The 27,872-nt window shown below is 38.7% G+C and overlaps 1 long non-coding RNA gene across 4 annotated transcripts; it reads left to right on the top strand.

The window, feature by feature from the left end:
• The first annotated feature begins 233 nt into the window (after positions 1-233).
• Positions 234-21,363, top strand: LOC117678969 (uncharacterized). Of its 4 annotated transcripts, none has more exons than XR_009621233.1 (4): positions 234-370; positions 3,808-3,913; positions 15,015-15,127; positions 21,143-21,363. It is a non-coding gene; the product is annotated as an uncharacterized LOC117678969 (long non-coding RNA). The 4 variants fall into 4 exon arrangements; XR_004595200.2 differs by lacking the exon at positions 21,143-21,363 and adding an exon at positions 5,675-5,759 and having other exon boundaries at positions 15,015-15,344; XR_004595198.1 differs by lacking the exon at positions 21,143-21,363 and having other exon boundaries at positions 234-307; positions 15,015-15,344.
• Positions 21,364-27,872: the final 6,509 nt, after the last annotated feature.

The following is a 27,872-nucleotide window of genomic DNA, read 5'->3' as shown; positions in this document are numbered from 1 at the left end:
CTGCCAGATAACATTAACAAAAATCAGTGATATCCTTCAGTTTTGTCCTGAGAAATTCCATTCTTGAAAGTATCGGGCATACCGTTTCTATGCTTTTTACCCAGCCAAATAATTTTAGAATGGAGGCTATGTATTTTGGTTGCCAGGCGACTGAAACCAGTTTCTTTTATTAAGGTCCATTAAAATGGTTCTCCATCTGGGCTTCTATCACCATAGCAACCATCACCAGGGGCAGTTCTTTGCTCTATAAATAGGTGGTGAGATGGTGACTTTGGCACACTAGGTACAGTAGGCAGTTGCCCCATCTGTAAGTAAGTGGGTCAGCAAGCACTCTGTGTGTGTGTGTGCACTTGTGTGAATACTTCTTGAGGTGGGTAAATGTCATGGAGGAAATAAATCAATGTACCGTAAACTTTTATCTCTATTAAGATCTACTTTAACAAATGAGCCTCTGAAGCAGTTATCAATAAATGTTTTATTAATATAAAAATAAAAACAATACCTATTCAAATACTAAATAGTATTTCTTTACTTTGCTTAAATATCCTGTCAGATATATATATATATATGTATATATATATATATATATATGTATATATTTATTTTCTCAGGTTTTCGCGGGTGTTTGTATGTAGGTCTTTGGTTATTCGGGTCTTCTCCCACGTAAACTTGGAAGTGTCTTGGCAACGTTTCGACGAAGTCTCATTCGTCATCTTCAGGCTGGTGTTCTCGGCTTCGTGCTTCCAGGAGCAAATGGAAGCACGAAGCTGAGAACACCAGCCGAAGATGACGAATGAGACTTCGTCGAAACGTCGCCAAGACACTTCCAAGTTTACGTGGGAGAAGACCCGAATAACCAAAGACCTACATATGTGTAAATATATATATATATATATATATATATATATATATATATATATATATATATATATAGCTCAAGATGTTTGTATAAAATCACCACTTTCAGGCTTTATCAGACATTTTGTGTTGTCTGTTGTGAGACTTAAGGGAGACTGGGATAGTACTATTTCTGTCTTATGAGACTTCTCCAGCCAGCCACACCCTTATTTTATGACTTCTCCCTGTAAAGGTCAAATATTTATTTTTATTTTGTTTTTTTAATTCGTAGGTTCATATGTATAATACTTTTCTAGTCAGGTTTTATATATATATATGTATATATATATATATATATATATATATATATATAGAGAGAGAGAGAGAGAGAGAGAGAGAGAGAGAGAGAGAGAGAGAGAGAGAGAGAGAGAGAGAGAGAGAGAGAGAGAGAGTGTGTGTTTTACCTGGTCTGCCCCAATATGTGGGAGGGGGCATTCTGCTCCCTTTTGCCTTTCAGCTCCAATCCAGGAGCCCTCAAGCAGTCGCATTGGTGACAAACCATGTTTATACCAAATATATTTTGCTGATAAAGAAATAAAGGGAGACTAGAAGTGATATTAGTTCTGGTTATTCTTCCTCAGAAGAAATAGTTTTGTAAACCATCAGAACTGCATCAGAACTGCTCTTCTACTAACTTCCAAACAGCCCACAGTTTTCTAACAGAAGAGCTGAACAGAACTCTCCAAACTGCCAACTGCCTTCTGAACTGCTTTCTGGACTGCCAACAGTTTTCTGTCAAGAATCTCCTTTTATACTGTCAACTGTGACAGTTAGGGGAGGGAACATAAAAGCCCTGGAGATTCAAACCCATCAGACGCCTTCTGATTGGCTCACCCACTTGTCCATTCCAAAAGCCATTAATAGGCACAGCAATTGAGAAATAACTTTTCTCTCACAGTATGTAGAGGTATTTAAAAGAAAGCATGAAAAATTCTTCTAAAGAACGAACAAGTCAAGCCAGTTTTCATAATGGTTGGGTATGAAAGTTTGAGAATGACATACCTCTAAGTGTACAGAAGGCTCACTTGTTCCTAACCTCTTAGGGCTATCGTGTACCTCCTGTTCCATAGCAGGTCATGCTGATAAAATTAATTTATTTATTCAATTTCTATGACTGCCCATATCAACCAAGCAACTCTACTCCCTTGGTTCATGCTGTCTCCTTTCTTCTTCTTCTTAGCATATTCCTGCAAGTGCAGGATCTGCTTTTTGGATCATTGAGGGACACTTTGCACAGTCAGCTGCATCTCCAGGGCTCAGACCTACGGCTTGCATATCTTTGTTGATGGTGTCTTGCCATCTCTGTTTTTGGCACCTGCGAGGTCACCAGCCATTGACTTCTAGTTGGTAGGCAGTGTTGGCAATGGGGGAAGGAGTTGTTCTCAGAACATGTCCATACCAGCGGAGCCAGCCTTCTCTCATCTTCTCTATAATTGGTGCCACACCAAAATGTTGTCGAATGGTGTCATTTGTGGTGTGGTCAAGAAGGGAGATGCCCAATATCCGACGGAGCATTCACATTTCCATGGCATGGAGATAGCTTTAAGTCCATGTTGTTGCTCCCAGCATTCAGTGCCATACAGGATAACAGGGCGGATGGCTGTCTCCTTTCTAAATGCAAAAGCTAGTTGATTGTTACCAGACGTGGTATTCAGCCAGTTTGGACCAGTTCAGGCAAACCGGTAGTGGCGACTGCACCTGCCCACCCGCCCGGATGTAATGCCATCCTATTAGCCACATTTTGGAGGCTGAGCGCATATATTGTTTTTATTTGTTTTCTAGTATGATTTGATAGCTTATTAGTAACCTTGACTATCACTAAGTGTTGTATCTTTTTATTCTTGATGAATGTATTTTATTCTCCTTATGTACACTGAGAGCATATACACCTAAGACAAATTCCTTGTGTGTCCAATCACACTTGGCCAATAAAGAATTCTATTCCTATGCTATGCTATGCTATGCTATGCTATGCTATGCTATGCTATGCTATGCTATGCTATGCTATGCTATGCTATGCTATGCTATGCTATGCTATGCTACGCTACGCTACGCTACGCTATGCTATTCTATGCACAGACGGTACACGCACGAGCAAAGTGCATGCAATGAAGGCCGGGCGCATGCACGGACCACGAACCGGTGGCAAGAATATGTGAAACCCACCGCTGATTGTTACCTTTCACTCCCCAGTTCAAAGAACAGTCTAGATTGCAAATTGAGTTTCATTAAAAGAATAGCTTGTGTATTAATACCTTAACTGACCTAATATGCTTTTACATATTTATCATTTGCCTGAGTCCCAGCCTTGATCTTGTCTAATCATCCATTTGGCCATGTCACAATTGTTTCATCCAAAAAACACTTGCTTTAGTCACTTACCTACAATGGCAAACACAGAATTTTTCTTGGCTACAAAAATTTGCCTATATGATCAAGCCTGAGGCTAAGACTATGGCTTGATCATAGTTGTTAGAAATAGTTCATCTTCAGATAAAATCTAATACAGTGAAAATTGCTGTTTTTCTCCCCAAGTCTCCAGAATGTAAGGTTAACAAAAATGTGATTCTTTTCTTTCCACTTCCTTGAATTCACACTTATGTTTCCCTAATATACTTCCATGTTCCTTCAAATTGCTGGCTTTGTCTTGTTTCCCCCGTAATGATGTGAGCTACAAAGAGTGTGGAGCTCTTCATTTAAGTCAGTGAAATCAAAGACTGGTTATCAAAGCAAGATTTCACGCTTGGATAGGAAATGGCAGCTAGGAGTCGCATCTGCTTCACTGATATATTTAATTGGCTTTTAGAAGGAATGTGGCCTTTTTAATACACAAGACCGTGGGTACTTGCAGCTGCATTTAGTTCTCCTCAACACTTAGGATTGTCTAAATAATTCAACAATACTTTACAGGAAATGAAAGAAAAGTTGATGGGGAACAGAGGCATGAGGATGAGAGTAATGTTCCCAAGAAAAATGTGTAAAGACTCATGAAGAAATGAAGGGACATATCCAGAAGGTAAATGTGCACAATGGAATACCTTTTAGATTGCATTATTAAAAAGTGATAATTCAGAACAGGCCCATTTCTTAAAGATATATAAAGAGATAGACTGGACAAAGTTTATTGTTTATGTAATCAGACTGACAAATATGAAAGTACAATTAGGAAAAAAAAAATAGAAATCAGGAAGATTATCCAGGAGGCTGCATAGGCACCTGTTTCTAAGTACAATGACATCAATGAATTAAATTTGAAGATGTCTCAATGAACACTCCAAGTTTTTGTACTTGCATTGAAATACCACATATAAGCATATATGGGGTAGAAATGTTTGGGTACGTTTTTGAATCTCTTTGGAAGACATCTTACAAAGTAGTAAAATATAAGTATTAAGATTCCCTCTTCCTATGGTTGTCTGTGGAAGATATCTTACAAGAATGAAGTAATAAATTATATTAACAGCACTGAGATTTAATTAGATCAATTGCCCAGAAAACCTCACAGTGTAGGAGACATCTGCATTAGATTTCAAAATATTTAATAGAGACTGAAGCATTCTCCAATTATTATTATTGGAAAGGTGTGGAAATAATGCAGTGCAGCTACTGGATCTACTGAAGCTATCACCAGCAACAATAGCACTGTGGTTATTGTGTGAAGCTTGTATCTCCAATTGTCCCTGCCCTTCCAATTTAGTCCAGCAGGGTGGGTGTGCTCTAGGTCCCACGGGTGTCAAACTCGATCACATCACGTGATGTATTGTGACATATTGTGACTTTTTTGCCTTTGTGGAGAAGGGGTGGGTCTGGTGTGTGCGTGACGCATCTGGCCCATGGACCACCAGTTTGACAGGCCTGGTCTAATCAAATAAGCAATATGGAAACAAGAAGCACACTTTCTCTACTACCTGTCTGCTGGAGCAGTATCTCCCAGAAATTGTGGTGGTTCCCATCCCTATGTTGTTTAGAAAATTGTTAAATGCTGGTTGTTCTCTTTGTGGACAGAATGATGGTGGATCCCCATTCCCTTATGGTTGATTCATAGTTGATGTTCCATTCTTTCTTATAGCAGGGGTGAAATCCAGCAGGTTCTGACAGGTTCTGGAGAACCGGTAGTGGAAATTTTGAGTAATTCAGAGAACCAGTAGCACAAATTTTGAGTAGTTCGGAGAACCGGCAAATACCACCTCTGGCTGCTCCCAGAGTGGAGAGGGAATGGGGATTTTCCAGTATCCTTCCCCTGGAGTGGGGTGGGAATGGAGATTTTGCAGTATACTTCCCTTGCCACGCCTACCAAGCCACGCCCATCAAGCCAAACCCACCCACCAAACCACGCCCATAGAACTGGTAGTAAAAAAATATGGATTTCACCACTATCTTATAGCTATTGTGTTTATTTATAAGCCACCAAAAGTCATCATAGAGTCAGATATCCTTGAAATTTTATTAATTAAATAAATGTGAACTACATTTATGGACAAAAGACAGGATGTAAATATAGTGTAATAACACCAATGTTTGTCATTGAAAGGAAGTATAACTGTTCTCCATAATTAATTTTCAATAGGCCATGTTGTTAGATAGTATAATAATTATGTAAAATTAATGTATAATGGGCAATTTTTGTAGTGGAGTGTGAAGAGAGTTTTATTTTTCCTATCCTTGCCTTCCTTCAGGGTATGGCTAATTTTAAATTCAGGGCTGACTTCACTTAGAGAAATATGGTAATGATGGTGGTGATAATTGTGATGATAAAAATAATTATTTATTCCCTAAGATTTTTTAAAAATTACTGTGGAAGTCAAATCAGTATCTGGACGTCTGATGGTGACTTCCAGCTGAAGGAACTGTAGAGGAATGATGTGAGTTGAATGATAATAATAATTTATTAAATTTATGTTAAGGTAATGATGATTTAACAGCTGACCAGCTGCTGTAAGGCTGTAAACTGAGATGATGCAATGAGAATGAGTCAGCAGGGTTATCACTTTAAGAGACTGTCTATATAAGAGAGACCCTGTGAGGGCAGTCTTTCTCTCCTCATGTTCTATCTCCATTGTAGTTTGTGTATTATCTCTCCGTGTATGCTTCATGTTATAGTTGAAGATTGATTGATTGATTGATTGCCTGGCTTTGCTCTGACAATTTATATGCTAGCGAACTCTTAATGACTCTGGCCAGTTCATAGCAAACAAAGAAAAAAAAATACACTAAAACCAATAAAAAAAATTAAGATAAAGGTGGCAAGCACAATGAAGCAAGGGGTCTCACACTCCCTCACTGAAAGCCTGCATGAAAAGCCAGGTGTTCGTGGCTTTTCTAAACAACAGCAATGTGGGAGCCATTCCTGTATTGAATGTGGAGACTTTCAATCCAAAGAGTTAAATACTTATTGTTGTCACTATTTAGGGGAGCCTGAAATGATTGAAGCAGTGAAGTATGCTCAGCCGAATGCTCAACTCCGAAATCACATCTTTCTTGGTCCCCTTGACTTCATTCCATGCGAATAGCTGTTCAGCACATCAGGATGTTGGACAAATGCAGAACAAAGGGTTAAATTTTTGCATGGACTCTATTTCTATGGCTGCTAAATTTTGCAGGGGAATTTGGGAGGATGGTAAAGTAGGTTTTTTTATTTTTTTTTATTTGTCAAGCATGTATAAGATAACAGATATAAGTATAAACATGATTATGAATATAGCAAATGGATACAAATAAATGGGGACAGTAGGACTGGGATGGTAGGCACGTAGGTGTGCTTATGTTTACAGACCTCCTAGGAACGGGGTGAGGTCAACAGTAGACAGTCTAAGGTTAAAGTTATGGAGGTTTGGGGATGAAACCACAGAGTCAGGTAGTGCATTCCAGGCATTGACCAGTTTGTTTCTGAAATCAACAATATTTTCTGCAATCAAGTTTGGAGCGTGTATTATTGTGGTTGAAGCGGAAATAGTAATTGACAGGTAGGACATTGTAGCAGATAATTTTGTGTACTATGCTTAGGTCAGACCGAAGGCAGCATAGTTGTAAGTTGTCCAAGCCCAAAATTTCAAGCCTGGTGGCATAAGGTATTCTGTTGTGAGCAGAGAAGTGGAGGACTCTTCTCGTGAAATATCTCTGGACTCGCTCAATTGTATTAATGTCCGATATACAGTGTGGGTTCCAGACATATGAGCTATATTCAAGAATTGGTCTAGCAATGGTTTTGTATGCCAAAAGGTTAGCAGAAGGGTGAGAATTAAACTGGAGGGATAGATTTCCTTATCTGTTTTCTTTCAGAAAAAAATTAGACAAGCTCCCAGAGAGAGTTTTAAAGAATATACCCATGTCTTCTTGCCTTTGCTATGCTGCAACTCACTGTGACTATATTAATCACAATTAATATAAATTAATTTCTTAAGAATGATGCTTGGCATTATCTAACTTTCCTACTTCAAGATGAATTTAGCGGGAATAATTGTCATGTCCTTTACATCAGTATCTCTGCATAGAACTAAAGCGCTGCATAACTGCAAAAAATACTGCTTTATTTGTTAGTTTTCTGACACTGATCACAAAACTTTTCATTTTAATGCTTCTCACTTGTCTATCAATAGATTCTGGAGCACAGAACATTTTAGATACATGACAAGTATATGCATTTGCAATAATTATTTTCTCAGTTTCTGCTATTTATTAATAATACACATTTTTTAAAAAATCAGGCAATCAAAAATTCAGATCATCTGTGAACATTGTAATGTTGCATTAAGTTCACAGAAATGTCATTATACTGGGATAATGAGAGTCTGTTAACACAGTCAGTTATCCTAGGAATGCAATCCTGTAATTTGCTTAAAACTAACTTCTTTTCATACTCCTTAATGAAACTCAAGAAGTAAAACTCACAGTTCTATAGACTCAACATGATGACCTGTGAGTGACCTCAGGCAACAAGGAAAGAGACATATAAATCACATTCTTTTCTTGCTGATTTAGGGTGTTATGCTAACAAACTTGAGATTTCAGCGTCAGCTTAATGTTAGAGCCGGGTGCAGATGGCATTTTGAAATTCTCCACCAAAAGGTAGAGAGAAAAAACCGAGTGAGTGTTTTCTCCAAGTTTCTTGGTGGTATGACAGTGGTAGTAGTGAATCTCTAACAGTTCCTCAATGTTAGGACCAGGGGTGGGCTTCAGATCCTTTAGCAATGGGTTTTCTGCCTCGTTGCTGGGTGGGCGTGGTCATGGTGGGCGTGGCCATGTCAGCTACTTGCATCATGGGGGGAGGCATTTTTTGCTCTCCCCAGGCTTTGGAGGCTTTCTTCGAGCCTCCGGGAGGGTGAAAACTGCATCCCCCAGGCTCCTGAGGGCCTCCGGAGGCCAGAAATGAGCATGTTTCCAGCCTTCCAGACCTTCCGGGAGGGCCATTTTTCACCTTCCCCAGGCTCCCGAGGTTTTTCTCGAGCCTCCGGGAGGGTGAAAACAGCTTCCCTTGGACTCCAGAGGACATTCCTGAACTAAAATAAGATGAAAGGCACCCATATGGTATAGGTAGTCCTCAACGTATTTTGGCCATTACTGTACTGTATTTTTACTGCCTTAAAATACGTGCAAGAATACTTTGTAATTCTCTTCCCCCTTGAAAGAACTGGAACCCAATTCTTTTTATTTCAATTTAAAGAGAACAAAACATTCAGGATATTTTCTATGCTTATCACTATTGAATATGAGCTGGACTCAATGGACCTCAATTATAAGAATAAAAAAAAATTCAAAAAAGGAAGTATTGGGACTTAAAAAAAGCCTCTTGAGGCAAACTGATTCCATGGACGTTTCAAAAGTTTGCTTCTAGTAAATTTAATATCTGACTTTGCCCACCAAGGAATCCCAAAAAGATTTGAGACCTTTGTTGTAATAACGATTACAGCAGTATGAAATCATTAGACATTTGAGAATATGACAGACTAATGTATTTTTTAATGGTTTTTTTCCTATGTGAACCCCCCACAACTGATTTAGCCATCAGTTACTAGAATGTTCCAAGCATCTGGTGGCCACTTTCACATAGTTTGAATATGAATGGTGACATTTTTATCCCATTAGGAATCCCTAGAGTAGCTCCATTTTCTGGTGTGATATTACCAGAACATGAATTAATAAGGCAAGTTAACATGTTTTCATGTATTAATAAACTAATGCTAGTGTCAAAAGCAGCTGGTTCTTGTTTGCTATCACCTTTTCAATTTCCCTGATGTTTCTTGCACCATTATATAATAAAATTAAAAGTCAGATTTTCCTGCAGCATTATCTAACTTGCCTATTGGAAAAAAAAAACAAAAACACCACCCCAAGTAAATTCATCTTTCATAAAGGAAGATTGTCAGTCAGATGTAAATTACACTCCGTGTAAATGTCATTTCATCACTTACAGATGGTGCTTTACATTTAGCCGTTAAACAGGGCTGCCTGTTCAGATTATTACCATCACTGCTTCTTTGACAGCTCTGGTATTAATTGCACCATATTGCTTGTCTTTTACAGTAGATTTTCACTTAATCAGAGAGGTGCTTTAAGAACTTTTGGGAGAAAATAGTTCACTTTAAACATGTGGAAGAAACAGTGTTTTGGGCTGTATGTACAATCAGTAGACAGAATTACAACGAACAGAATTTTAGACTTAGCAAGAAGCTTGTGATTATCTCTGTCATCTGGACAGAAGAATCCATAATTTCACCATTCTTAACATTTAGAACAAATTTGCTTCATCTCCTTTTCTTCTTCTAGGACCTAATCCTGATTTCAGGAGCAACAGAGATCAAGTACTGTATATCCCCCTTTTTTCATTGCAGTAATTCAGTTATTATGATAGCTATGGTGTCTCTTTCCTTAATTTGCCCTCCTCTGGACTGAACATAGCCATTCCTTTCAACCAGTCAACTATTCCTCATAAACTCTGGCTTCCCGACAGTTCATTTGGCTGTGTGCACTGGTCATGATCCAGTTGGTATTAATCCATCTGGAAATATGGTGGTCTAAATTTAACCATTTTCTAGATGTTAACTGACCAGCAGAGAAGAACTATTATTTCATGGGCTTTGAACATGATGTTTTGGTTAATGCAGCATTTTGGACTTGATTTTCTATTCAGTGGGGTTTTTTTTTCCCTTTCTTCTCTCATTTTGGCCAGACCAATTTATACTGACACAGTCATGAGACTGCTTTGTCATAGGCTCAGAAAGGATACCTGGGGCATGGAAAATCAGATAGCATGGATTATAAAGGCTTCCTGGAACTTGTATTAGAATCTAGTCTCAATCCCGTCTTCCAACTTAAACTACAAAGAATCTGATTCCAATATCTTACATCATGAAGCTAAGCTGCTTTTCAGAACACACTAAACACTGCACACCAGAAATAGATAAATCTGCCAGCTCATGTTCTAAAACATCTACATTTTTTGGAGGGAGGAATTTTCTTGCCTTCTTCCATTTTTTGCAATTTATGTCGTATTTTCAGTGCAACTCTCTCAATATACATGTTTTTTAAACCAAAAGAAAAGAAAATTCTGCTGACTTTCCCCCCTTCAACTTTCTCTACCTTGTTTTCCCAAAAATAAGACATCTCCTGATAATAAGCCCAATCAGGCTTTTGAGCGCATGCACTAAAATAAGCCCCCCCGAAAATAAACCCTCCCCGAAATTATTTAAACACATGCGCAGCTGGTCCCCACCATTTCCTCTGGTTTCTTCCATGTGCCCCAAAATAATAAGACCTCCCTGAAAATAAGGCCAAGTGCTTATTTTGGGGTTCAAAAAAATATAAGACAGGCTCTTATTTTGGGGGAAACATGGTAATACTTCAGAAGCAATCCCTAAAGAACAAACATTTCTACACATTTTTATTAGAGTTTTTCATTGCAATATTAAGAGAGAGATCATAGCAAAATGATAATTATGTTACATCTTATGTCTTATTTTGGGAAAGCTAAAATAAATATATATTTTGTCATATTTGTGCAATACTCCTATTACACAGGTGAACTGATATTTGAACAGCTTTTGTTTTTCATTTCCCAACACTTATTTTTAGGAATTGGCAAGACTGTTCATGTCAGTTTCTGGTCATTTTTTTATTTTGTTTTGACTCTGTATTTTGATGTATAAATTCAGAGGCAATCTGCATGAAAGCTGATCTAAAAAGCTGATCTACTAAAATGCATTTTAGTTATCTTTCTCTGAATATGTGCATTTTTGTCTATAATTTTTTGAGCATACAAATTATTTTCAAAGCATTTTTTCATTAAAATATTACATTTATAGGCATCTACTTTTTCTAGCACAGGTTTAATGCATTTCCCTCCATGCAGCATCTCTGTATATATTTTGGAATTACAAACTGTATCACATATTACTATAGAAGTGAACATTTGGATTAAACAACATTTTAGTTTGCATTTAGGTTTGAGGTACGTGAATTGAGCAAATTTGTAAAATTGAAAACTTACAGAACCGGAGCATGCATTGACTGATTTTCTTCACTATTCTAACTTTTTTTCTAGCTTGCTGACAGCTTAATATTTGTTAAATCCATTCCCCAATCAACCTCCCCAAGAAAGAACCCAAAATAGTTAGAAATCAATGGAATAGTGCAATAGTCAAAGCTGCCTATGTTTTACCCTAAAGAAACCTCATGAGTATTCTCCTATTCTTGACTCGCTAGGCTTCCATTGATCATGTAGATTAATGAAATGGCTGAAGGGTATCGAAGTTATACTGTCTAAATAGAGTTTTCTACTTGTCTGCCCTTGTGGTTTGGCTGAACTTCAGTTTGAACTTCTCTCCCCCTTAGTTGCCACTGATCTAATTAGACTTGGATATGAAAGCTATTTAAAGACTTGGAGAGAAACAGAATCAGGAAAATGAAGATGTCTTAGTACAGTAGTCAAGAGCCATGCCAACCAGAGCAGGATGGGACTAATCCAAAATCCATTTGTGTCAATGATGGCTAGGCAGCAAATTTTAATGGAGTTTGATTAGGCCTTCAGTGCCATAAAAATGTAGGGTCAAAATGTGCTTTTAATTTTGTGTTGCATGCTAAACAGTACACTTCAGCATCTTTAGAAGAAGATAAAATAGAAATTCATTAGCAGCTATTCTGTAGAAGTAAACTTGCTTAAGTTCAAATGACAATGTGACATGCTACTTTCATGCTAGATAAGTCTGCATCACATCACTTGTGATGCTCATTGGAAGTCCTACCTAAGTCATATGTGTTTACTGTCTTCAGGTTGAAGGAATAGCAATATTTTACATTTTAATATTGCATATTCTTTATAGATTTTGGGTAGAGAATGTACACCTACATACATGCACAAATTGTGCTTGATACAAACGTTCTATAACTTCTTTAAAGTCCCTAGAACTACTTGATGATGGCTGTTGCACTAGTTTAATCTCTAACGTAGAGATTAGTTAGTGAGGTCCTCAAACATGTACTGGAAAAAGGTCTACCTTTGTGATTGGAAGAGCTAGCTGAATTTCAAAAATTGTATTTTTTGCCTGGGGCCTTTCTCACAGTAACACATTCCTCAAGTGTGTTTTCAGATGTTTTGAACATTTTTAGGTATTATCCAGATTGATTAAAGCTGATACCAGCTGAAGTCCAAAATATCTGGAAGGTACTGTTTGTAGCAAACACTAGTGTCTGAAGACAAGCTATTCTATGAATATGTAATAAAACTGTAGGTAGCTTGTTGGATGGAGCACATCACATGTATTTCCCACATGTTGAACTAGATTATTTGGCTTCTGATATTATTAGTGAGTGATGAGAACATCTATTTCACTTTATATTAAAGTTGGGAGTCATTTCACCTTGGAAAACTGCGTTTGGCAGCATTGCAGTTTCAAACTGGGATTCAAGCCACACTTTGGAAATTAAATGCCATGAGCTAAAACACAAAATTACATCTTTTATATATTGTGATAAATTTTGTCCCAATGCAAGAAATACATAGCATAAACTGTCCTTCTAGACACAGGTAAGACTCTAACCTTTTTATTAATTAGCCATGATCAGAAAGAAAGCTCATTAAAAAGAAAGTAAGTAGTAAACTAAATCTTAGATTTCTCCACTCCAAAAAAATCTGGCCCCAAAAGCTGACATAACATAAACCAGTATTGATGCATTTCACTATAAGATATATACAATAAAACAAGCATTGCAGTTCCTTTAATTACAGGTAGTCCTCGACTTTCAACCACAATTGGTTGAAAGAAATTTCAACCAAAATTTCTGTTGTGAAGCATTTATTAAGTGAATTTTGCCCCATTTTATGACATTTCTCACCACAGTTGTTAAATGAATCATTGCAGTTGATAAGTTAGTAACCTGGTTGTTATGTGAATCTGGCTCCCCCATTGATTTTGCTTGTTAGAAGGTTGCAAAAGGTGATCACATGACCCCGGGACGCTGCAACGGTCATAAGTATGAACCAGTTGCCAAGCATAATTTACCTGGATTTCACTAAGGCATTTGATAAAGTAGACCATAACGTACTACTTGATAAGATAGAAAAATGTGGGTTATATAGCATCACCACTAGATAGATTAGTAACCAGCTGACCAATCACACTTAGTGTGTAGTTCTCAATGGAACTGCATCTACATGGAGAAAAGTATGCAGTGGGGTACTCCAAGGCTCTGTTTTAGGCCCAGTATTGTTCAACATCTTCATCAATGATTTAGACAAGGGGATAGATGGGGAACTCATCAAATTTGCAGACAACACCAAGCTGGCAGGAATAGCCAACACTCCAGAAGATAGGCTTAAAATACAGAAGGATCTTGACAGACTTGAACATTGGGTGCTATCTAACAAAATGAAATTCAGTGGTGAAAAATGTAAGGTTCTACATTTAGGCAAGAAAAACAAAATGCACAGGTACAGTATATGTGGTACCTTGCTCAATAGTAGTAACTGTCAGAGGGATCTTGGAATCCTAGTAGACGACCATTAAAATATGAGCCAGCAGTCAGTATGCTGCAGCTGCCAAAAAAGCCAACACAGTTCTGGGCTGCATAAACAGAGGGATAGAATCAAGATCACGTGAAGTGTTAATACTATATAATGCCTTGGAAAGGCCACACTTGGAATACTACATTCAGTTTTGGTCGCCACAATGTGAAAAAGATGTTGAGAGTCTAGAAAGAGTGCAGAGAAGAGCAAGAAAGATGATTAGGGGACTGGAGGCTAAAACATATAAAGAACGGTTGCTGGAATTGGGTATCTAGTTTGATGAAAAGAAGGACTAGGGGTGACATGATAGCAGTGATCTGATATTTCAGGGGCTGCCACAGAGAAGAGGGATTAGATGAACTAATTCTACTGTTTTGTAAAGCTACATAATCTTACAAGTCTGGAGATACAAATTTCCCGCTGCCGTTTTTAATTGCTTGATCTTAAGACAAGTCTTTTCTAAATTTCTTTCTCTGACTGTTAAGCCACTGGAAGCCCCTGCCTCTCTTGTCTCATTGTTTCCTGAGTAGCTTCCCCAAGGTCATCCACACAGTAACCATTACTGAGCATGATGCTGAGAAATAATGCAAGATTCATATAATTATACAAAATGTGTCAAGAAGACAAAGCTTTTGTAGCAGTACATGGGAATGATCTTGGAAGGCAGGGTAAAGAATTGCTGCCTATGAGCGAATGGCCACATAAGAGGAAGCATAACCCTCAGCTGCTTAGTGGGTGAAGAGATTCCCCCAAGATATTGGGCTATAAAGGAAATTGTGGGACAATTGTCCTTTCACATTTGCAGGATTCTGCTAATGATGCTTTACAATAAAGTAGAATTAGTGTATCTGGCCATGTTTTTTGTGTGGTCTACGTGGGAAAGCTGAAAGCTTTAGTCCAGCTGTGTTATCTTTCAATTTAAAAGAAGCATTCAGTCATTAAAATGTGTGTTGCTTCTGGTTTTGGAAGCAAGTCTAAATAATTTGCATAGAACAAAGATAAAATGGTTACTAAAATGATTTGTTTTCTCACGCCATTTTAAAAGAAAACATATATTTTAATTTATTTGCTTTTTCACATGTTCAAATAACTTCCAGTTCTCTTTGTTCCTCTTGTTTAGATGGTTTTAGGGAACAATGAATTCCCAATCTACACTGAGTTTTCGAAGAATCAGACCCAGGTTTCCTAGGCAGCTGGACAAATGAGAAACTTCTGTGGATTTCTGAGAATGGGGTACATCTCAAATTGCTCCTCTGCTCGGCAGAATAATTGAAACCTGTTCTTAATGAGGCAGAAAAAATGGAAATGTCCTCTTTGTTCTAGTCAAATGAAGGTGGCAGCGCTTACCAAATACAGCTGTGGGTCAAAGAGAAAGACACTCCTTCAGTGCTGAGCATTGTTAAATATGAAATATCTGTGTGCTCTGAAGAAATACAAATGTTGGAATATCTTCCGTAGCAGTGTAGCACTTTGGATTCAAGGGCAAGTAGGTGCTTTAGAGCATGGATAGACATGCAATCGCACAAAAAGTCTGCAACTTTTTCAACCAAACTCCTTCTGGGATCTTATGGCAGCTGCACAGGGCAGCTGTACAATTCCAGGAAAAGATACAGCTGCTTGAAGGAATTGGAGACAGCTGCCACCTGACTGCCCTTGTGTACTCTGAAGTACACTCCCCCCCCCTTTGAATACGGTATAACATTGCTCTGATATTTCCTGTTCAGGCCAGCACTATATAATTCAGGAGACATCAGGCTGCTCAAGGTGACAGCCAGGGGTAAAAACAACCAGGGATAACTTACATTATCTACCGGCTCGCTAATGTGCGTGCGCATAATGTTCACATGCACATGTGTCATTGTCTGCTCATGCGCAAAGCCTTCTGCACATGTGCAGTGGGTCAAAACCGGGACATCAGGGGGCGGAGCCTCCCGCTGCCGGCGCTACTGGCTTGCGTGAGCCGGATAGAGCTGGCTGCATTTCACCCCTGGTGACAACGCTTAAATCTTCACTTCACTAGTAAAACTGTAACATTTCCTAGATCTTCAGTGCTAGAAAGTAATGGGGTTGGCTCTCTGTTTATACAGGTAGTCCTCCACTTACAACAATTCGTTTAGTGACAGTTCAAAGTTACAACGGCACTGAAAAAAGTCACTTAGGACAGTTTTTCACACTTACGGCAGTTGCAGTATCCCCATAGCTATGTGATCAAAATTTGGATGCTTGGGAACTGACTCATATTTATGATCATTGCAGTGTCCCGAAATCATATGATTCCCCTTTTGCGACTGGCTGACAAGAATGAGAAAACCAGATTCACTTAACAACCGGGTTACTAATTTAAGTAATTCAGTGATTCACTTAACAAACGTGGCGAGAAAAGTTGTACAATGGAGCAAAACTCACTCAACAAATTTCTCACTTAGCAACATAAAGTTTGGGCTTAATTGTGGTCCTAGGTTGAGGACTCTCTATATACAGCGGCTTGACTCAGCCTTCCATCTTTCCGAGGTGGGTAAAATGAGGACCCAAATTGTTGGGGGCAATATGCTGACTCTGTAAACCACTTAGAGAGGGAGGGCTATAAAGCACTGTAAAGCTAGACTGTAAGTCTGTAAGTCTAAGTATTACCTAGGACAGTGATGGCTAATCTTTTTGCCATCGCGTGCCAACCCCCCCACGCTTCCCCCCACTTTTGGCACGCGATGGCAAAAAGGTTACAGGTGGGCCCGGTAGGCCCGTTTTCACACTTCCGAGGCTCCAGAGGCTTTCTTGGAGCCTGGGGAGGGTGAAAACAGCCTCCCCCACTCTCCCGGAGGCCCTCCGGAAGCTGGAAATGGCTGTTTCCCAACTTCCGGTGGGCCCGGAAGGCCTGAAAATCAGCTGGCCAGCACATGCAAGCGTACTGGAACTGAGCTAGGGCAACGCTTGCGTGCCCACAGATATGGCTTCCCGTGCCACCTGTGGCATGTGTGCTATAGGTTCGCCATCACGGACCTAGGAAATGAAATGTATGCAAGAAAACAATAAGCTCAGAGAACACCAAGAGTCTACAGTTCAATTCTGAGCTACAGATATTCTCTATTCTCTTCAGATATATAGGAAGATTTAGGCAGAGGGGTTCTATTTTGTTCTTCTTGAATGAAAAGAATACTGTACAGGATGGTTGGTTACTATTTTCTTCTGAGTTCTGAGAAGGATCAATAACTGTCAATAGATGACAGACAACTGATTTTCTCTCATCAAAGAAGTACATAAACTCTAATGGATATAGATGGGCAATGCTGTAGAGAACAGCATTCTCATTCTGAACATTTAGCGTCAGTTGAAGAAGGCAGTCTTTTCATAGTGTGTTAAGGAAGCTAACAAAATGTTTGCCCTCCTGGAACATGAGGAGAGACAAACAATTTCACCATGTGCTGATAAATGGAAATGTCTATTCTTTGAGATGCAACACAAAATGCACAGGTTGTGAGCATACACAGGGACTTTTAGAATTGGGTTGGATTCTCATCCAGAATATCAGTTGGATAGATCAAGGAAATATGTTAGCGGGAGTACAAAACTTTTTTCTGAGTTCGCAGCCCCATTTTGAAGAGTCCCATGAAAGAAAGAGCATGACACCTGGAGAAAAACAACAACAACAACTTTATAATGCCTTGGTAAGGCCACACTTAGAATACTGCATTCAGTTTTGGTTGCCACGATCTAAAAAAAGATGTTGAGACTTTAGAAAGAGTGCAGAGAAGAGCAACAAAGAAGATTAGGGGACTGGAGGCTAAAACATATGAGGAACAGTTGCAGGAACTGGGTATGTCTAGTTTAATGAAGAGAAGGACTAGGGGAAACATGATAGCAGTGTTCCAATATCTCAGGAGTTGCCACAAAGAAGAGGAAGTCAAGCTATTCTGCAAAGCACCTGAGGGTAGGACAAGAAGCAATGGGTGGCGAGAGGTACAGAAAGATATGGAGACCTGGAAAAAACTGCAGCTGTCTCTACTTGGAAGAATAGCAGCAGTTAAGATGAACGTTTTGCCAAGATTTCTTTTTTTGTTTCAAATGATTCTGGTGCTTAAAAGTGATAAACAATTGAGAGAATGGCAAAGAGGAGTGAATAAGTTTGTCTGGAATGAGAAAAAGCCAAGAGTTAAACTGAAAATTATGCAAGATGTTCCAGAAAGGGGAGGTCTTAAACTTCCAAACCTACAATTATATTATGAAGCAGCAGCTTTGACGCAAGCAAGTGATTGGTTTGGAAGGAAAAAGACTGGAATATTGAATATAGAAAGTTTTGATCTTGAATTTGGTTGGGATGCTTACTTATTTTATGACAACAAAGTGGATAAAGTATTCAAAGGCCATGTACTTAGAAACTCTTTGATGAGAGTTTGGAAGAAGCACCGACTCAAATGGGATTACAAAATACTGTTATGGCTGGATCTTGGTCATATCATGTGGAATACAAATATAATGTCACTCGGGGGGGTTTTATATAAAGAAGTTCTTTTTACAGATGCGGGCAGATGGCAACTGAAGACTTTAGAAACGCTGTTGGAAGAAGGGATTAATTTAACCTGGTTACAGTATAATCAACTTCAATTGAGATGGAAAGAGGACCAAAAAATTGGTATAATGATACATGAGGAGGAATTGGTTAGACATATAAAAGAGAAAGGTCCAATGCATATTAAAAGGGTTTATAATGTTTTGTTAGAAAGGGATTCAGAAACTGAATTGGTTAAAGATTGCATGATAAAGTGGGCACAAAATTTTGCAGAACCAGTGATGTTGGAAACATGGGAAAAAATATGGGTTCAGAATGTTAAATTTACACAGTCGCAGAATTTGAGGGAAAATTTTTATAAACTGTTTTATAGATGGCATTTAGATCCTAAGAAATTGTCGTGTATGTACCCTAATGTTCAACCAAAATGCTGGAGATGTGATTGCCTAGATGCCACATATTATCATATGTGGTGGACTTGTAAGAAAATGAAGGCTTTTTGGATAAAAATTTGGTGGGTTATGCAGAATGTTTTGAAGAAAAAAATTCAGTTTTCTCCACAATTGTTTTTATTGGGTATAGTTAAGGATTTTACATTGGGTGAAGTAAAGCTGATATTGTATATGATAACAGCAGCGAGATTACTGATAGGTCAATATTGGAAAAATGAAGCTATGCCCACTATTGAAGAATGGATTTTGAAGATGGCCAGCTTTGCAGAGATGGTGAAGATTTCAGCATATTTAAAAGATCGGACACAAGAGACTTATGCATGGGAGTGGAAAAAGTGGATAGATTATGTGCAGAATAAATATCAAACTAGGAAATATCAGATAGCTTTTAACTGAAAGTATTATATAGGGATAGAATAATTGAATTTTGTGAAGATCTGAAAAATATTTAGGGGGTGGAGGGGTCCAAGTTTTATAAAAAGGGGATTTGGATTTGGATTATATTTTGTGGAAGTCCGGGGGGGAGGGGAGGGCTAGGGGGGGTTAGGGAGGGTTAGGGGGGTCAGGGAGGGTTAGGGGGGGAAATTGGGGAGAAAATGTAATTGTAAAACTTTTTCAATAAAAAAAAAAAAAGGAGAGAAACAACTTAGAACTAAGGAGAAATGTCCTGACAGTTAGAACAATTAATCAGTGGAACAACTTTCCTCCAGAAGTTGTAAATGCTCCAACACTGGACGTTTTTAAGAAGAGATTGGATAACCATTTGTCTGAAGTGGTGTAGGATTTTCTGCCTAAGCAGGTGGTTGGACTAGAAGACGTCCAAGGTCTCTTCCAACTTTGTTATTCTATTCTATTCTATTTATAACTTTGATTAGGAATACATTTACAGCTAAACTACAGTACACTATTCTTATGTTGGGCACATAGTGAATTAGACTTGTGTTCTATTGGCAGCTGGGGGGGGGGTTAGTTTAGGGCTGTAGCAATGGTGTTTCAGGTTGTACATCTGATCTGTAACATTGTTGAACTTAAGTCAGTACAGATTGAGTAATGCATGGAACAGGGACTGCTGGAAATCCTATTTAAACTCTCCCCTGAGGAAAGCAAGAAGGTATATTAGGTCTGTGTGAAGTGGCTGCCATCTGCCTTGATGAGGTGCTTTGCACCATCGAGACAATCCTATTTGTCTTGTCAAGGCGCAGAAGTGACACTATTAACCTCTCAGAGGTGCTGTGTGTACCTCAATGAAAGAGGTTGCAGTGTATGCCAAGGCAAGTGAAGAAGCCTTTTCCCCCCAGCGAATGGTATTTCCAGAATAAAGGTCCCAACAATAGGAAGTTTATAGAATACAATTGTTTCACAATTTAAGGGGGGGTGGGTGAATCTTTAAACAGGTTCTTAAAAGAATTATCAAATTGAAACATCCCTTCAAGATTTGTGTTAGGGACTCGTTTGTCAATAAGGGCGGGTTTCCAAATGGCTTCTTTTTGGATTAGGTTGGTGATCTTATTTCTTTGGAATCCATTGGATGTTAGTACGTTAGTGAGGGTGTGTAGTTCGGTTTTTAGGTGTCGTTCGTCAGCTAAGCGTTTTGTTCTGGAGATGAGTGTCTTGGCTACGGAGTTGATCTGTGCTGGGTGGTGGTGTGAGAGTGCGTGCAGATAGCGGTTTGTGTGTGTTTTCTTCTGGTAGATGGTGTGTCCTAGGGAGCCATTGGATTTCTTGTAGACTAAAACATCCAGGAAGGGAAGTTGGTTGTCCTTTGTCTGAAAATCTCATGGGGGTCAGCATTTCTGCCGAATGAATAACTTTATAATGGAACAAACGATCTAAAAGAAGCAAAGGAAAGTATAAATGGCTTCCCTCAAGGCCACACTCACAGTTCTAAAGTTTTCCGTTTTGATACCCTGTGATCCTTTTCCTATGCATCTTTCACTGCAGTATAGCAACCCTGGATCAGAATGACAAGTTTGGAGAAAAGATGATAATGGAGCAGCTGGAAGGAAAAAAATAATTAAATCTGATTGAGTAGCACTTAATATTTTCCCTTGTTACTCTGACTTTCAGTCACTAGGAGCACATTAAGGGTAATTGAGTTAGGTCAATTTGTTATCCAAATGATATTAAGGTAACTGTGTACTAAAAATGAAATTGCACAGTGTCTCTTTAGCTCAGCTCTGGCAACTAAAAGGAGTTGTCTCCTAGATACTTTCTGTAGGGGGATGGGGAAAGAAGAGGAAGAAAAAGAAAAATGGTAAACATTTTGCTTAGCCATGTGATTGTTTTCTTCAGGTCTTATCTATTAAAAGGAGGAAGGAAGGGAAAAAAATTGTTTCCCAACATCCAAAGGAGTATTCGAAGCACCAAAGCTGCTATGCCATTGTCTGAAGATCTGATTTAATTTGCTGCATTTAAGAATTATATTATTAATAGTTCTTCTGCTTGGTTTGTTTTGGCACACTGTTGCTTTCTATTGGTGTATTAAACGTATCATAATAAGTTGCTTAAAAAAACTTTTTGAGAACATACTGTATATTTATTTATTTATTTATTTATTTATTTATTTATTTATTTATTTATTTATTTATTAAATTTATATCCCGCCCTTCTCCCCGAAGGGATTCATATATTGTTCTTGTTGTTGTTGTTAGTCATGAAGTTGTGTCCGATGCATCGTGACCCCATGGACAACGTTCCTCCAGTCTTTCCTGTCCTCTACCATCCTCTGGAGTCTCATGTTAGATTGTTTACATGTCTCTAGATCCACCTGACATTTTTTTTTAATTTGATTTATATGCCGCCCTTCTCCGAAGACTCAGGGCGGCTTACAATGTGCTCAGCAATAGCAACAATGTGCTCAGCAATTCAGCTTTCCAGAAGACCATGGAGACATAGCTCTTCCCCCAGGTGTTGGACTAGGATGGAGGTTGACCTGAGTTCCTCTTTGATCTGGCACTTGGTAGGATCTGGCACTTTGTTTTCATCTGTTTTTATTGACTGAACCACCTAGGATCTTTATACGAGATAGATGGCCATATATCAGTGGTGGGTTGCTATCAGTTCACCCCGGATCAGGCGAACTGGTAGAGGCGGTGATGGGAGGCTCCGCCCACCCACCTGGACATCTCTGCACATGCGCAGAAGCTTCTGCACATGCGCAAAAGTGTCATGTGTGCGCAAGCACGTGCACCCACGAGCAAACTGGTAGCGGCCAAAATTGAAACCCTCTACTGCCATATATATTCAGTAAGTAAGTAAGTAAGTAAGTAATCAAGTAACCAACCAACCAACCAACCAACCAACCTTAACCTCAGCCTTTAGGTGGCTTCCAATTCTATCCATTCCAAGTGAAGAAATCTTTTTAGAGAAAGTTTCCAATATATTTGCATTTGCACTGTTGTTTTAATTTTTTAAAAACTGTTTAAAATAATCTTTTTCTCTCCAGTTCCTTGCCAATGTGTATTTCCCCTGTACTTTATTTTTTTTCTCCAATCAAGGAAGCCATGCTTTTGTTTTGATGCCGAAGCTTTGAAAAAGAATGTAGTTAAGAATTTTCTATTTTCAGACAATGGGGATATATCACTGTTTCTGTTCTCAACAGTGTAAACCTTGGTAACATCTGAAAAAAATCTACAACAGCATGAAGTGTGTGTGTGTGTGTGTGTGTGTGTGTGTGTGTGTGTGTGTTTATGAATGATATGGAATTAGACTGTGCTATTTTTGTTTACATATCCAGGTGTGTATATATTGAAGGAAAAGCAGGAAATAAAGTTGTGTGTACTTAAAAAATGAACTGGAAGCACGAACAGAATGTCTTTCTTAAAAGTTTTATAGGAGCTCATATTTTGATGAGATTTTACATGAATCTAGAAAATAAAACATGCCTCTGCTTTAAGGAGCCAGAGTCCACTGGTGGGATTTAAATTTTTTTACTACCGATTCTGTGGGCGTGGCTTGGTGGGTGTGGGTGGCTTGGTGAGTGTGGCTTGGTGGGCGTGGCAGGGGAAGGATACTGTAGAATCTCCATTCCCACCCCACTCCAGGGGAAGGTTATTGCAAAATCCCCATTTCCTCCCGATCAGCTGGGACTTGGGAGGCAGAGAATAGATGGGGGCGGGGCCAGTCAGAAGTGTATTTATTGATTCTCCGAACTACTCAAAATTTCCCCTACTGGTTCTTCAGAACCTGCTGAATACCACCTCTGAGCCAGACCATTAAAACTAATGTGATTTTACTAGCTCTGAGATGTAAATTGTATTCTCTGAATAACTGAGCAATGGACCATGTGTCTAGTGCTTCCTTTTTGAAAGGATATCTCCATTTTTGTAGTCAGAACATTCAGAAATAGAATTTAATTAACTGATTACTTGGCCTTATTAGATCTCTTCAATCCATCAGCTCCAAGGGAGATGTTCCAGTTTTCAGTCTGATAGCGGGAGTTCATTTTCAGATTTTATTTTATTTTTAAAAAATGAGGATGTTTTATGCTACAAAACTCTGGGGCAGTATTTGTTTGATTAGTCAGTTGTAAATCTGTGGCTAAAGTGAGTTCAAAACGTAAGCTGAGCTGATGGAGATAAGAGACTTAAGTTGATACAAAAGGGTGATTCCCTGCTAGCTTTCCAGACCTGATTGCTCTGAAGGCTACTATCCAATATCTTTGAAGTTAATTGGAAGTGATAATACCCAACATCACCCAGGTTAGATCTATAAGAGATTGCCAGGTGTGCTGAATATTGTACTGCCAAAGCTGGCTGTGTTACATGATAGAAGTTTCATCCTCTTTGATCCTGCAGTCAAAGGAAGGTTTAAAAACGTTGCAAGGTGCTATCAAATCATGTACGGGATGATTCTGCAGAGGATCTGAACTATAAAAAAAAGAACAGCTTACAGGGATTGGACTGTCAGACACCTGAATACCCTCAGTAGTTCAACATATTGGCAATATTCTCGTGTTTCTCTCATTTAAAATGGAATTACTCTGGGGCGGAAGTGTATATGTATAATATGTCCTCTACCTGCCCCTATTTGTATTGCTCAGCTCGAAGCTTAATATGCTACTGAAATGGCACGAAAACCAAGTGCAATAGAGAGCCCGTAATCTTATCTGTATGTGTTGACTTGCAGTGAGAGGAAAAGCAGTCAGTGGAAGAAGTGCCTGCTTAAACAGGTGGCACATTAGTTCAGTTTGAATCAGATAAAAAGCCAATATATTTTTGTTTTACTTGGGGCAAAGCTTGCAACTTGTCAGGGTTTTATATATTTTTTTATCTCTACAGTGGCTATTTATGCTCAGAAAGTTTCTTGAAAATGATACAATTTACTGCAGGTGTTCACTATGCTCTTTCTAGCCAGGTGCTATACTATAAGCCTTTAAATGACACATGTATAACCATACTCTCCAAAAATTGCTGGGCAAATCAAAGGAATCTTGATTTGGATTTTTATCAATACATTTCTGAAAATAGTACACAAAGGAAAATGACTTCCATATGTTTACAGTTAAATATTAAATATTATTGGGTTATAAAGTTTGAAAAGAACTTATACCTAACAGTGGTCCCCAACCTTTCTGACCACCAGAGACCAGTTTCATAGTTTCACATGGAACCTAGTTGTGAAGTGTTAATTCCACTTTATAATGCCTTGGTAACACCACACTTGGAATATTGCATTCAGTTTTGGTTGCCATGATGTAAAAAAGATGTTGAGACTCTAAAAAGAGTGCAGAGAAGAGCAACAAAGAAGATTAGGGGACTGGAGGCTAAAACATATGAAGAATGGTTGTTGGAATTGGGAATGTCTAGTTTAATGAAGAGAAGGACTAGGGGAAACATGATAGCAGTGTTCCAATATCTCAGGGGTTGCCACAAAGAAGAGGAAGTCAAGCTATTCTCCAAAGCACCTGAGGGTAGGACAAGAAGCAATGGGTGGAAACTAATCAAGGAGAGAAGCAATTTAGAACTAAGGAGAAATTTCCTGACAGTTAGGACAATTAATCAGTGGAACAACTTGCCTCCAGAAGTTGTGAATGCTCCAACACTGGATGTTTTTAAGAAGAAGTTGGATAACTATTTGTCTGAAGTGGTGTAGGGTTTCCTGCCTAAGCAGGTGGTTGGACTAGAAGACCTCCAAAGTCCCTTCCAACTCTGTTGTTCTATTCTATTCTATTCTATTCTATTCTATTCTATTCTATTCTATTCTATTCTATTCTATTCTATTCTATTCTATTCTATTCTATTCCATTCCATTCCATTCCATTCCATTCCATTCCATTTTATCCCGCACATGCCCAGATGAAGTTTGGCTCCCCCGCCACTGATGCGGCCTGGTTCCTAATAGGCCATGGACCGATACTGGTCCTCAGAGGCAAAGATTTTGTGTGGGTGTCTCTAGACATAGATTATGTATCTTTGTCCCAGAATATCTGTTAAATATAGACCCACAAAAATGTGTTCTTTTGAGCCAAATGCAAACCACCAATTGAGGCTGGCAGCTCATTGAAAATACAGTGAATCTGCTGTTTTTTATTATCTTCCTGGGATTTTATCCTTCTTCCTGGGATTGTTCTGGTTTTTATGGGTCACAAGAGAGTCTTAAGCAAATGCCCCATTAACTTCCTTATGTTGATCTGAACTTTTGCACAGAGCCTACATGCACATCTAAGAGAATAATACATCCCTGCAAAAATGTTGGCGGAAAGAATCTCAGCGCTTACAGCTTCAATTGTATTTAGGCCTCTGCCCAATAGTATTGCATGGTGGAATGTGTGTGTAAAAAATTCAAAGGAATAGTGACACTGCTCCTTTCTCTATACAACTATGCACTGTTAATACATACCATATTTTTCGGAGTATAAAACGCACCTTAGTTTTTGGGGAAGAAAATAAGAAAAAAGCTGATTGGCAGGTGGATCAGCCTCCTGGAATACCCCCAATCAGCTGTTCCCAGAGGTGAATTTTAGCAACAGGTTCCTTGGTTGTGAGCTCTGTGTCTTGCTTTTTTTTTTTTTTTTTGCTTTTTTTCCTGCCTCTGAAACTTCTGAAATTCTGTTTCAGAAAAACTTTTTTCCTGCCTCTGAAAGCCTCTGAAACAGAGCTTCAGAAAAAAAGCCTAGAGGCTTTTTTTCTGAAGCTCTATTTGGGGGCTTCTTTTCTGAAGCTCTGTTTGGGGACTTCTTTTCTGATGCTTCGTTTCTGATGCTTTTTCAGCCTCTGAAACCTCTATTTGAGAAGCCGGGTGAGGCTACATTCAGAGTATAAAATGCACCCAGATATTCACCCTCTTTTTTGGGGGAAAAAGGTGCGTCTTATACTCCGAAAAATATGGTACATCTTGTATAAAGATCTATCTTGTTCAGCCAACCTTAGATTCAGATACTTGTTCCAGAATGAGGTTAAGCCAATGGTTGCTGGTCAACATTGCCAGTTCCATTCAAATTACTGCATAGTGCTGCTAACTGCCAAAGAACTGATCAGCATATTCGGTGTGGCAGCTCAGTTTTGCTCTTAACCAACTTACAAAATCCAGCAAATTATGAGATGGTATAAGCCACTTCTAGCAGCCCGCTAGGTTAAGCCGCAGCTGTCTTAGTTTGTGGTAATGAATTTCATTAACTAAGAATAAAAAGGAGTGTTTATTTTGCATCATAATTCAGCAGAATGTCTTGGAATAATCTATTTAAACCTTTTGGCTCATTTCTGCTGCTTCTGAGAACAAGCTGATTTACTTGACCTTATAAACTACCAGATATGAATTGCTGATCATAACTAATTCATAAAAAGAAAGATACTAGATTTCAATTCTTCTCGGTGTGAAATACCACAGTTTTGGGGGAATTGCTGCATAGTCCTCCAAATTGTGATTATCTGAGATTTTCCAGGTAAAGTCACTCGGCATTTGGTGAATGTATATTTTTTGTGAGATGGGTTGCTATGTAAATTTGATAGATAAATAATTTCTCAAAGGTAGTTTCTGTGAAGATATATAAATAGTTTAGTATAGCAAAGACTATTGATGTTCCTAAACCTGCTATATTTACAATGCTTACTGTCATTGAAATTCTAAAGTTCTAAAAACATATATGTGAAAGAAAATCCAACCTTAGTTACAATCTTAAAGATTTGCTTTAAAAAAAAAAAAGAGGACAAGAGAAAATAGGGCAGCCCCTCAAAAGTCAGATATATAAATTTAACAACAACAACAAACATCCTACTGACCAACCATTATTTAGAATAGAATAACAGAGTTGGAAGGGACTTTGGAGATCTTCTAGAATGGAATGGAATGGAACGGAATGGAACAGAACGGAATGGAACAGAACAACAGAGTTGGAAGGGACCTTGGAGGTCTTCTAGTCCAGCCCCCTGTTTAGGCAGGAAACCCTACACCACTTCAGACAAATGGTTATCCAACATCTTCTTAAAAACTTCCAGTGTTGGAGCATTCACAACTTCTGGAGACAAGTTGTTCCACTGATTAATTGTTCTAACTGTCAGGAAATTTCTCCTTAGTTCTAAGTTGCTTCTCTCCTTGATTAATTTCCACCCATTGCTTCTTGTTCTACCCTCAGGTGGTTTGGAGAATAGTTTGACTACCTTTTTTTTGAATTTGAAAGAAAGGACAGTCAGGTCATGGCTAATGGTACAAAAGGGCCAAAAGATCTGCAGAAGATGAGAGAACTATCTCCCATAGTGTTGGCCAAAGTGTTCCTATGCTGGGAAACTTTATCCAACGAAGTGTGAGATTTCCTACAACGTGCAATGAAGTTACCCAACCTATGTGACTTCATGCTTAGAAGTATTAGGCAGATGGACTAATCCATCTTTTAAAAAAATGGGGAACCAGTACAGATATCTATGATGGGTCTGGGGATACAAGATGCCTGTTATTATTATGGATTGGTCTAATGGTGCTTTTTCACCAATTGATTGCAGAGCAACTGCAGAGAAGAGAATGTGGGTTCAGCCTGGCCAGCATCCAACCAAAAAGAAGAATTTAGTATTCAGTCCAGGAACAAGAA

Source organism: Pantherophis guttatus, chromosome 8 (genome assembly GCF_059756535.1).
Source record: "Pantherophis guttatus breed Tessera chromosome 8, ASM5975653v1, whole genome shotgun sequence".
Classification (NCBI taxonomy): domain Eukaryota; kingdom Metazoa; phylum Chordata; class Lepidosauria; order Squamata; family Colubridae; genus Pantherophis; species Pantherophis guttatus.
This window is presented reverse-complemented; position numbering and strand designations above follow the sequence as displayed.